Source organism: Zingiber officinale, chromosome 2A, assembly GCF_018446385.1.
Source record: "Zingiber officinale cultivar Zhangliang chromosome 2A, Zo_v1.1, whole genome shotgun sequence".
Taxonomy (NCBI): Eukaryota; Viridiplantae; Streptophyta; class Magnoliopsida; order Zingiberales; family Zingiberaceae; genus Zingiber; species Zingiber officinale.
In genome coordinates, this window is record NC_055988.1 from 27,614,540 (window position 1) to 27,627,597 (window position 13,058).

A 13,058-nucleotide genomic window follows, 5' to 3' on the forward strand; every position below is an offset into this window, starting at 1 on the left:
GCTCCAGGACTTTATTCTTGCCAAGTCACACTTGGACTTACGTTTCCAAGACTACACACTTGGACTTACACTACCAAGACTCCACTTGGACTTTGCCTTACTGTACCTACATCTTACACACTGACAAGCGCATATCAAATACAACAATAATCTAGTTTAAACCTTTGCCCAAACGTCAAAACCTAGAGTCATACCGATTGCTCCAACAATCTCCCCCTTTTTGATGTTTAACAACCTGTTTAAGTTAGGGAAACATATAATGCAATAAATATACAAATAAATATGCAATCTGCTTATGCATATGATGGAACCTAATCCTTGGCTCCCCTTTCACCTAAATTCCCCCTTAAGCTAGGATTTCTTGCAAAGATATTTAGGCTTCTAACTTAAACCTAAACTTCTCTCCTTTTGCCATACATCAAAAAGAGCTTCAAAAAATCTCAATTATTGGACTCTTTTAACCTTTAATGCCCCATATAATTGCATACATGTATATCATCCTTTTGATTATTTTCTATTGCTAAAAAATAGTTTCGGACTGTATTAGTTGACTACCCTAGACCCCAGTCAATTGCCTTATCAAATCAAACTCATAGGATCATTCTCTATTTAATTAATAGTATTACCAATCGACTGGTAACTTATACAGTTGACTTACATCCTATTTCAGCCCAAACTACATTATAAACCCAAATTCAGAAATGCACAAAAAATTCTATAGAACTCTAAAAATTCTCAAATTTTGTGAAGAGGTCTGTGTTACCATTGTCTATTTGGAAAAAGTATATGTAAAAATATATTTATCACAGATCCCAATATTGACACAAAATCTAAAATTATCTAAATGGATCAATTGAATCTTAGCATAAAGTCCTAGTTTTGACTTTTTCTTGATGTATCTGCCCATACTAAACCATAATGCATTCCTAACATTAGTTTATATAGAATCTATATATCTAAAACCAATTTTCACATAATATGAATCTCATTTCATATTTTCATCCATGAAACTCAACTCAATTATGTCAACCAACTCTATTAGAGACTCAAGTCCATCTCTAAATCATTTTGGCACATTTGATGACTCATCTAGAATCCTAAGGTCTACTTGAGATCCATTGACCATGAGTCCTGATGTACGTAGATTATATATGTTATTTTGTATTATTTAACGCATATCTTGTTATATTCATTGCTTATGATCTATGTTTTCGCACCCTTAATCATGTTAATTTTAGTATAATTACTATTTTACATCTAGAGATCTACTTAGTGCTTATTTTATTTTTTCAGGAGCAGTTTAGAGCAACAAAGGATTAAAAAAAATGCAAAAGAAGACTTCCAGAGTCAAATTGGACCTGGCCATGTCTTGAGGCACGACCAAGAGAAGTTACAGAAGGTGGTCGTGCTAATTGGCAAGACCAAGGAACCAGCAAAGTCACTGGCCGTCTCAAATGGCATGGCTAGAATGAAGAATCAACACCAGACAAGACACGGTCGTGTCTCAAAGCACGACTAGGACCCAACCCGTGCAGTTTTCCAAAGCTGAAATGAACTCAGTCGTACCCAGAGGCATGGCCATGTCACTACAAGATAAAATATATATATAATTTTGAAGATCAGGCCATGCCAAATAGCATGGTCTAGAAGGTGAAACAGAGTAGACTCTGTTGGTGCAGGAAGCATCCGACGATCGAACCTGTGTTTTGATTATGTCAAAGAGTTCAAAGTTAAGTTGTTTTGTTATCTGATATGTTGATTGAGCTTTGCAGGAAAGTCCTAAGTGTACTTAGGCAAAAGTCCTAGCTGCGGTTAGGCAAGTGGAAAACCCTAGGGGGCAGCAACCCTAGGTCCTAGGGGGTGGTAACCCTAGGCGGAAAGTCTTGGCGGGTCAGAGCTTCAGGCAAGAATCCTAGGGGGCAGTAACCCTAGGTTGAAATCCTGGTGTCGCGAACCAACACTACAAAAAAACAGGGCTTCAGAGACGAAAAAATCAGTTTCTGAAAGTCACTTTTCTGTTTCTAAAAAAGGTTTGAGACAGAATATTCCGTATCTAAAATCCGTTATTGAAAGCCCCGTTGCTAATTTAAGAGACGGAAATATTCCGTCTCTAATTTAGAAACAGATTAAAAAATCGTTTCTAAATCTGTTTTTAAATTAACCAAATAAAATAAATTTCAAATACAAAATCTGTCTCTAAATTTTGTTTTAAATCCGTCATTAATCCGTTTTAAATAACATATAAAAATTAATTTTAATCTGTTTATAAATCTGTTTATAATTATATTTATAAATATAAATATAATTTTATTTTTTAATATATTGCTATTTTTTATTTTATTATATTTCTATATTCTTATCTACTACAAGAAACACATACATTCCAAATAAATATTTAAAATAACTAATTTCTAATCCAAAAGTATCATAAAATTAACATTGGGATAAATAAATATTTACATCGTCTAAGCAAATGTATAAATTTTTAAATCTCACCTTAAGTAATCTAATCTTTACATTCTATCACGACGCTCATGATCACAGAGATCAGATCCTCCTAGATATAAATGATTTGAATATTTCACCTTTTGAATCATTTTACAAACCTTCTCCTTTTCTTTGCTTTGCCTACCTTACTTGATAAACTTTTCTTCCCATTTTTTGTGATAAGAAGTTCAATACTTTGTTACTTTCAATAATGTCTTCATATCCTTTTGCTAGTAGCATGCATGTCTATGATTTCTTCCCTTTGGCCTCCCTTGTCTCGAACTCCATGAGATGAATTACTTCATACGGATTAATGAACCAACCAAGTTTGTTGAAACAATCTAGCAAAATCAAAACATGAAATGAGTAAGTTTAATAAATATAAAAACAAGCATGCAATGAAATAACCTATATATAAAAAAAAAGACTACTTACTATCAGTACAAATTTATATTATCTCCATTGAGATTTGGACCACAACCTAGGGGAGAAATGAGATAATCAAACTTAGGACAATTAACATGCAATGGCATTATTTGTTTAAAAATCTATACTTGAGTCTGGGTCATAATTCTTATATTCTCGCAAATATGTCATCAACAACATTCTAATCAATCGATTATATTTTTAATTGATATCAAGTTCATTATCCTAACTGATTTTCCAAGTCTTAACTTATTTGCCATCCTTGCAATCTTCAAAACCCCTCAACAAAAGGGGAAGCACTTTTCATTCTGAGACCAAAATAACTCATGAACATACATACACTTAATTTTAGTAGAAAGCTACACTACTAGAAAACTAGGCTTTTGAGACACAACAAAATATGTCTTAAATTATAAATTTACTGTCTCAAAATATTTTTGAGACGGTGTTGAGACAGTAATGTAGTCGTCCCTAATACAAGCGTCTCAAAAAAATATTGAGACAGTTGTACTGTCTCAAATGTTATTTAAGACGGTGATGAGACAGTTATTCAATTGTCTCAAAAGTATTTAAGACAGTTATTATTTTATCTCAAATGTTATGTCTTATCCTGTGAAAAAATTAAAGACACTAAATCGAGATGGTAATGTGCTGTCTCAAATAGAAGTAAAGACAATAAATTACTATCCCTAATATTTTAACTTGTTAAATGCAATAATTATGACAAAAATTAATAATCTTTAAAGAACATTTATTATACAAATTAATCTAGATTAAATATAATAAATTGTCATTTCAAAACAAAAGGAAAAACTCTAAATTAAAAATGATATCCACAATATAAAATTCTATAATCATTAATTGAAGTGCATCCAACATTCATTCAACATTCATCCAATAAAAAAATAACTATTCCCATAAAAGTTACACAAAAGAAAGTCTAAAGAACAACTCCTTGTGATCTAAAGATAACTTCTATAATCCTTCTTCACCAGAATCCTGAACATAAAAAAAACTCTTATTAGAGGTAAAGATGATTTATAATATATACTGTTAAAAAAATCAATAAATAGAGTATTTCAATAAGAAATCTGATCATCTAACACATAATTCTCTTTCTTGCAACTATATATATATATATATATATATATATATATATATATATATATATATATATATATATATACAACATAAACAACCCCAAGTTAAACAAATTTCTTCATCTCGTAATAAGAAATGATGGTTTATGTGTTTGTCAATATCTTTGTGTCTTTCAAGTTGTTGCACCTGTAAAATAAATTTATCTACAGCTTAAAAATATGTATACTACTAGTTCACCAAAATTGTTAATAAAACTAAAAAAAATTATGAAAACAACTACCAATGTACCTGTTGGTTATACAATCCTTGTTCATGTGAAATAATATTATCTGCAACCTAAATAAAAAATAATGTACATATCACAAAACTATCAAAATTCATTATAAAAGTCAGTTATTTAAATAAAGTAAAGATACCTTTTGATTTCTAAATTCACTGGATTCTATACCAAGATGAGTCAATGGGGATTCATGATTCTCTAACTTTGATTGAAGTGCATCTATTTGAGATTTCATTTGATTTAAAATAGGAGTCACTACTTTCATACACTCTGCTACAACTTTTCTCTCCCTGGAGTACCATCTTCATTCTCTTGAAAATCAGAAAGATCAATCTCACTCGATTCAACACTGCATATGCATTGATTTATTTAAAACCACATAAAGAAACTAAAGCATTGTTTTTGTATATCTGAAAAAAGAACTTGCCTAATGATGGATGTTTTTAGTAGTTTTACCGCCATGCGAACATGGGCTGGAAGAACCTACGAACATAAACATATATTATCTTAACAAATTAGATTATTATCGCATATGTCTTTGTTGGTTTAGAAGAGTGGCAACTTTGCATTAGTTGACAGAGAAAGTTAGTTTGATACACCATGGATAAATGCTTACCACTTTCTCCAAATGGCTCCTAGCAATGGCTTCAGAAAGCCTGATCAATGCCTCGAGCTGTCTAACTGTCATTCGGTAAGCAACTCTGGTTCCAGGTGTACTATCACCTCTCCGCAGTGCTACATATGATTGTACGAGTACCTTTCTTGCTTCTGAACTAAGCTGCATTCAGGTAGCCCACTTAAGAATCAAATGATGAAGCTCACTTTTGTGATACAAAGGTAACACTAGAAAGTTCATGAACCTGAGGTTTTATAGACTTGGCATAAGCTATATATCGCTTCAATTGTGCGATCGTGAATGCAGGAGCAAGCGCATCCTCACTAATAATTTTCCTATTGCATTGATGATCCTCTTCAATATAATTAATAAAATAAAAAATATATAAAAACTTATAATGCATCACAAAATAATTACTTTATAATTATTCTTTTCAAATTAAACTCAGAAATTGATCTGCATAAAAAATTTTAACTTGAACAAAAAGATTCTACAATGTTATTACTTATTAATTGAAACAGGTCTTCAGTTCATTTGTAGAATAGTTGAAGATGAATATACTTCTTATAAATTCTAGAAATCATGAGAAGTATGTTTAAAAAAATGCACATTGTAGTTCTTCTTGTCGACGACTTGAAAACATGAGTTATAGCTAATAGCTAGTATTTCTTCTAATCAACATTTCACGATATCAATGCTTATAAATTGTAATAACTTTCCTATATTTTTCTGATACAACTGATATAAAAGCTAAATATATACAATTGTAAAATAGTTACAAGTAGAAAAGAGGATAGAAACATATTAAAAAAGCACACACACGAAAACATCCAATGCTATTACTTATTACCAGACCAGTTAACTAAATTGACGTCAAACAATCTATCTCGAATTAGCAACAATTTGAAAATAAAATAAAATTGTAAGCTGTATTGAAATAATTTGAATGACTTAATTAAATAAAAATAATAGCAGTGGGCAAAAGAAAGTTATTACAAAGATTTTTTATTTCAAAGCTTGTCTTCATCATAAAAACAATAGCTAGCAAAATAATATAACCGCAAGATCAGTCTCCAACTCATTCTTCGATTCCATATCTCCTATTCTATGTGGGATACACTGTTAATAAAGGTGAGTATCCTACTAGGTTGTTATTTTTTATGGGACCAGGGCTTGGGTAAGCTCCGCCCATGTCTACTGCCAACTCTTGTCGTGCGATGCTTTGGCCGCGGCAATGGTCGCGCTGTGATCTTGGAAAAGCAGGAGTCTCCCATGGCCATGTGCACAGCAAGAGTCGCGGCCAAAGCATCGTGCGGCATAGCGGCAGGGCAGGAGCAGGGAGTCGACGAGCGACAGCAACCGCGCGACGCCAGCGGATGCGGTAAGAGAGGCAACCTCAATAGGTTGTACGGAGAGAAGAGAAAAACTAAAGAAGTACCTGAGATTTGCCGTGGAGATCGTCGTTGCCTCCGTCGCCCTCTTTGCTCGTCGCGTTTTGTTTTGTCGCACGAAAGAAACAAAACAAAACCTAACCCCTTTAAACCCCTTTAACTATATTAATGCAGATAAATAACATAGATATATAATGTAAATTTAATGTAAATTTAATATTTCTATCAAACCTTAAAATAAACTTAACACCTTTAATGTAAATTTAATAGCGTAATGTAATTTAACGTAGACAAAACAAATCTAACCTCTTTAATGTAAATTTAATGTTAAAATAAAAAACTTAAAACCTTTAACTATGTCAACCTAGATATTTTAATAAACTTGTTGATGTATTTTTCTATGTTAAAAAATTAAATTTGTTGATGTATTTTTTTAATAAACTTAAAAAATTTTATTAAGTTAAATTTGTTGATATATTTTTCTATGTTATATATATATATATATATATATATATATATATATACCGTTCCATGAAAAGATATTGGAACTGGTACAGTAGAGTCTGTAACGATTAACGTGACCATTCCGACGAATCATATTCAAGATAATTTGAGATAAATATTTTTTTACCGTCTTATTTGAATGTCTTATATAATTATATTTTTAACCGTCTTTATTATGTGTCTTATTTAGTTGAATTTGAGACAAAATCTTAAATACTGTCTTAAAATTAATGTCTCCATGTAAACTTTTGAGACGTCTATTATTACTGTCTTAATTACTTAGTATTTGAGACGAATTTTGTGACTGTCCTAAAATATTTGTCTCAAAAGCCTAGTTTTCTAGTAGTGCTACAAATTTTAGAACAGCTAAATCCTGGTCGATTGATGCACAACCAAACTTTCTTCACCATTGTTTTCTGGTCCTCTTGAAATGCTACACTCATATAAACGAGATCATATCAGACTAAATAATAAATTTCTTTTGCAATTATATTTACACTAGAAAAAGAAACTCTTGGAGTTTGAATTTTGAACCAAGCATATATAAATTACTTTGATAGATATTTCACAATAGCAATGAGTCACCAAATTCTTAAAAACCAATTTTAGAAAACTACTATCTTATTCACTAAGATTTTCCAATCAAAACATATGAAATTACATATGGAACACTGACCAAGTCTTCAACCTTGATATTTGATATTATATTCTAATACAATTTACAAAATTTAGAATCATGGATATATTGTATCTCAGTAAAGCAATCTAACAAGTTTAAAAGACATCATTTAGTATTTACCTTGCACTGCAGTTGCCTAGCCTTGATAGGAGAGGAACCACTAAACCAATTTAATGATTCAACATGGAATGCGAGCCGCCTTTTATTTAATGAAAAGTAGTTTCTTGATTAAGAAATCACATTGTTATGTACAAATTTTTTAGCAACATACCTGCAATGATTGATTCAAGTAATATGAAACTGAACTAAACATTAGTCATAAGTTACAACTGAATCATGTAATGCAGTGAATATCAGAAAATAAGAGAGAAGCATTTCTATCACCACTATAGTGTTCATGCAACGAAAAGAGGCAACAGAGCAAGATATGTGTTGAGGCAATACAGCATACTAGGGTACACCAAGAAGCCACATACCTTGTTCTTTATGGAATTTCGATCAAATTTAACTTTGACAAGTAATGCAGACCTTGATATCAGCATCTGAGGCCTGATAGATCTCTAGAGCCTTAGCTTCGAGTTCAATCTTCCTCTCCTCAAACTCCTTGGTGATCTCCTCCTGCAACATCAAGATAGATTATATATATAAGCAAATTAAAGAAGAAGAAGAATTAAGAAGAAAAAAAATATTGTTGGGAATTAATTATCAACTTGTGATTCCTTAAATGACTTGCAGGCCTCTATGGAAATTAAGCATTAAATGAAATCTAGAGCATTAAAGAAATCTAATCCTAATTGCATCCAAACGAAGAATAGAACTTATAGCAATTGAAAGAGACAAGACCAGTAGAAATTAAGTAAAATAAAGTGCACGAATTTAAACCTAACTATTGGAAGAAACATTTTGTCAAACACCTTAAGGGCATGAATCAAAATGACATGGGTGTTGGTGCAACCTTAGGTCAAGGTTGACCTGGTTGACCTGACTCAAGTTGTATTTTGATGTTTGACGAGAATAGAAAAGTTCTATTTTGATGTTTGACGAGAATAGAAAAATTCTATTCTGATGTTTGATGAGAATAGAAAAGTTCTATTCTGATGTTTGATGAGAATAGAAGAGTTGTATCTTGATGTTTGACAAGAATATTGGAAAACTTGGGAGGTTGTGGGTGCAACCCTTGGTCAAGGTTGACCTGGTTGACCCGACTTGAATTGATCTATTTCGAGAAGTCCAAGCAGGGAGCTTGGCACGGGAAAAGTCCAAGTATGGAGACTTGGCACGGGAAAGTCCAAGCAGGGAGCTTGGCATGGGAAAAGTCCAAGCAGGGACTTGGCACGGAGAAGTCCAAGTATGGAAGCTTGGCATGTGGAAGTCGGAGAGGGCTTGGTAGCTCGTTCTCCGGACTGTGGTCAGAGAGGGCTAGGTAGCTCGTTCTCTGGACCTGATGGAGTCGGAGAGGGCTCGATAGCTCGTTCTCCGGACTATGGTCAGAGAGGGCTCGGTAGCTCGTTCTCTGGACCAGATGTGGAAGTCGGAGAGGGCTCGGTAGCTCGTTCTCCGGACTAGGTCAGAGAGGGCTTGGTAGCTCGTTCTCTGGACCGGACGAAGTCGGAGAGGGCTCGGTAGCTCATTCTCCGGACTAGGTCAGAGAGGGCTCGGTAGCTCGTTCTCTAGACCAGGAAGGCAGATAGAAAATCCTGGTGAGTGAAGCCAGGTGAAAGTCCTGGTGAGTGAAGCCAGGCAGACGGAGAAATCCTGGTGAGTGAAGCCAGGTAAAAGTCCTAGTGAGTGAAGCTAGGCGGTTTGGAAGTCCTAGTGAGTGAAGCCAGGCAGATTGGAAACCCTAGTGAGTGAAGCTAGGTGAAAGTCCTGGTGAGTGAAGCCGGGTAAGGAAAAATCCAGATGGATCAAGGATGATCGGACATCTAGTGTTGAGAAGGTCAAGTAGGTCAAGGGAGTGACCGGATACTTGGCACGAAGAGAAAAGTCCAAGTGGGTCAAAGGGATTGACCGGACACTTGGTGGGGAGTCTTAGCAGGTCAAGGGAGTGACCGGATGCTAAGCATGATGTACCAACAGGTCAAGGTTGACCGGATGTTGGTGTGGGAGACTTGGGGAAAAACCAAGCTCTGGATCGATCTGGGGACCGATCCAGTGATACGGCTGATCGGTCTGGTGACCGATCAGTAACCAAACAGAATGCTTCTGAGGATTATCTGATCGGTCTGAAGACCGATCAGGAAGCAAACAGAAGAGAAGAAGGAGAAAGGCTGATCGATCCAGGGACCGATCAGACTCCTCCTGGACCGATCAGGACATAGCCTGATCGGTCCAGGCTTAGCCTGATCGGTCCCAAGACCGATCAGGGACAGTGTGGACCGATCAGGTTGGAGCCTGATCGGTCCAGGCCTAGCTGTTGTGAGTTACAATGGCTAGATCTCAGTCTTCTGTGTCTTCTTCTGCCTTCACAGGTTTGCAGGTTCAGCTATATAAAGAGTCGAGCGACTCTACAGGATCTATTTTTTTCTTGCTTTTGCAAGTTCTTCCAGGTTCCTTCTGCGAGCTTTTCTGAGCTCATACTTCTTGCAGCTTCGCGTGAGCTTCCCTGCTGCTTGCATCCGTGAAGCTGCTGCTTCATCAACGGACTCAGGACGAGAAGGCAAGCTTGTTTGTTTTACATTCATATTGTCTTGTGCTTCTTTGTATTTTGTGTACTTCTATCTTGCTGTTGCAAGAGTTATTGTGGCGAGGTTTCTCCACCCAGAAGGAGTTCATATTAGCCGATTTTCCGGGGTCTCATCCACCGACGGATTGATAGGCTTCGTCCACCTTACGGACACGCCGAGGAGTAGGAGTTTCATCTCCGAACCTCGTTACATCGCTGTGCTTGAGGTTTGAATTCCCCATTTACGTTTCTGTTGTTATTTTTCCACTGCGCTAACTTGATTTGTAGAAAGAAACACAAATTTGGGGTCGGCTATTCACACCCCCCCTCTCTAGCCGCGACCGTCGGTCCTAACAATGGGTACATGCAAACCTAAAGCATGGGAGAACATCTTAAGTACAAAAACATCAAACAATCAACCATGCAAATCAACATATCGACCCTTGAAGAAGAAGCTTGCTGTTCAGAATCTGATGAAGGCCAAAGATGTCTGTGGGAAGCCGGTGCTGAGCATAAAGTGAAGAGCTCTCCGAAAGAGGACCGCTGCTTGCTTAGGGCGGCCAGATCTTGGAGATGTCGTGGCCGGATGTTGACTATGAAGGACCCCTTATCTTCTAGCCCGAAGAGAAGAGGGTTGCGGTTTGGATCTGAAGTAGAGAAACTCCGTCGTGGCCTGGATGCTGGTGTCGGCACGTCGGGGCAGACAATCACGAAGAGCCACTGGAGGAAATGATGGCTTTGGCTGGAATCGCGGGTAGAAAATGACGGTGGGAAGATGGAGAGGAGATGGCCGGCCGGCGGCGGTGGAGTGGTGGCGTACCACCGGCCCCTTTGGTGGAGTGATGGTGAAGGAGAGAGAAGTGGCGTACCGGCCTTCGCAGCGTGAGAAACCGAGCGAAGGAGAAGAAGATGCGTGCTTGTGGATTTTATTTCCCCAGATCTGATCCGACGATCCTGATCAATCCAGATCTGATGGAGCGGTTGAGATCAAATCTGAGTGAATGGTCGAGATCCACTAGAACCCATTGAATGGTCAGGATGGCTAGATCAAGATGAGCGGCTCAGATCATGCTAGATCTACATAGATTGGCCAGAATCAACCAGATCTTGATGAACGGCTAGAATTAATCAGATCTAAATCTTTCATTTAATTTGCTTTAGATATAATCCAATGACTCAGATTTCTTCAGATTGGACTTCTCATTAACTCAAGTCTTTATGTTTAATTTGGTTCAACTTGAGCTCAATCCATAAAAAACAAAAGTACACAATTATAAGTAGAAATCCATAAAAATAGGAAAAATTATAACAAAACTCATAATATGAATTCAACTCAATAAACATGAGAAGAACCAACAATTAATCATATGAAAGGATTAAAACATGAAAATTAAGGACAAAAATAATGCATTAAAATGTTAGTTATCAGCAATTGAGCGAGGAAATCCCACGAAATTGCTGCGACGAGAGAAAGAAAGGGAAGGGTTGATTTAGGTTACGAAGAGGGCTCCAGCAAAAAAAATATATATTAAGAAAAAAATAATACAGGCTAATAAATTTTAGGGAAAAAATAGTCCATAATATTTGAGAATAATGACATAAATTTATAAATCCAAGTTTATTTCATTACAAATTTTATTAATTTAGAAACTAATTTTTTATCTCAATTGTTTATATTTTAAATGATATTTTAAGCATTTTTTTAAAAATCTATTTATACTTAATATTTTTTTTAAAAAAAATTATATAAAATTTTATTTCAAATCTATTTCATATTTCATCTCAAATTTCATTTTATACATTATATTTTTAAAAATAAAATAAATTCATCTTCGTTAAATTTTAAATAATTTTAATAGAAATATGGTTTCAAATTCTATTTATAATCCATATTTATTTTCCTAATAAAAATTTATATTTTATTTTATATTCAATTGGTTTTAAATTCTAGTTTAGTTTTTTATATTATATTTTATTAAAGTAAAACAAATTAGTGATTTAGTAGAAAATCATTCTTTGATTTATAAAAACTTGAAACAGATTTTATTTCTGTTTCAAATATTCATTTATAATCTGTATTTATTTTTGTTTATAAAAATTTATTGACAATTTCATCTCAAATTCATTTTAAATTCTGTTTCAAATTTATTTTTGTATATTTTATTTTATTTAACTAAAACGGATTAGTAATTCTGTAGAAAATCTGTTTCTGATTTACAAAACTTTGAAACAGATTTTAATTCCATTTTAGAAATCTGTTTCTGAAGCCTTGTTTTCTTGTAGTGCAAGTGGAAGTCTGGACGGGTCATGGACCGGACGTCCAGCATGAAGACCGGAAGCATTGGACGCTGAGCAAAAGACCAGTCGGTCTGGAGGACCGAACTGACAAAAGGTAATTTCTCCTGAGTGAAGTAGGTGAGGATGCGTTCCCCGGAAGAGGGAACAGTAGGCGTCAGTTCGACCTAGGGTTTTCGATTGGAAATCCGAAGTCAGAACCGGATAGTCCGTGACTGTCAAACTTTCATATTATTATGTTTATTGTGTGTGCTAACTTTGTTTTGCAAGATATGTGGTTGGTTTGTGGACTAACATGTTTTGCAGGGACAAAGCAACAAGATTAGCCTCAGATGAACAGTACCCGAGGCACCCTCATGGAGCTTGAGGTGCCTCGGGTGCAAAGGAGTAGAGTTTACGCGCAGTGGAGCTGGAGGCGCCCTCATGGTGGCTTGAGGTGCCTTCAAAGCTTATGGAGCCACCTTCAACAGGATAGACGAAGACTTCTTCTCAGCTTATCCACGCGCGGCTGACTCGGCGAATGGAGGTGCCCTCAAGGGGCTTTGAGGCGCCTCCAACAGCCCTTATAAGGAGCACTCGACCAGCAGCTCAGAACAACAATTAAAAAAGTAATC

General features: G+C 35.4%; 1 long non-coding RNA gene across 3 annotated transcripts; it reads right to left on the reverse strand.

The window, feature by feature from the left end:
• Window positions 1-2,478: 2,478 nt before the first annotated feature.
• Window positions 2,479-10,596, reverse strand: LOC122039560. 3 transcript variants are annotated; one of them, XR_006128232.1, is made up of 4 exons: window positions 10,570-10,596; window positions 7,961-8,102; window positions 7,605-7,644; window positions 2,479-2,828 (listed from the first exon to the last, which is right to left on the reverse strand). It is a non-coding gene; the product is annotated as an uncharacterized LOC122039560 (long non-coding RNA). The 3 variants fall into 3 exon arrangements; XR_006128230.1 differs by lacking the exon at window positions 10,570-10,596 and having other exon boundaries at window positions 7,961-8,173; XR_006128231.1 differs by lacking the exons at window positions 7,961-8,102; window positions 10,570-10,596 and having other exon boundaries at window positions 7,605-7,689.
• Window positions 10,597-13,058: the final 2,462 nt, after the last annotated feature.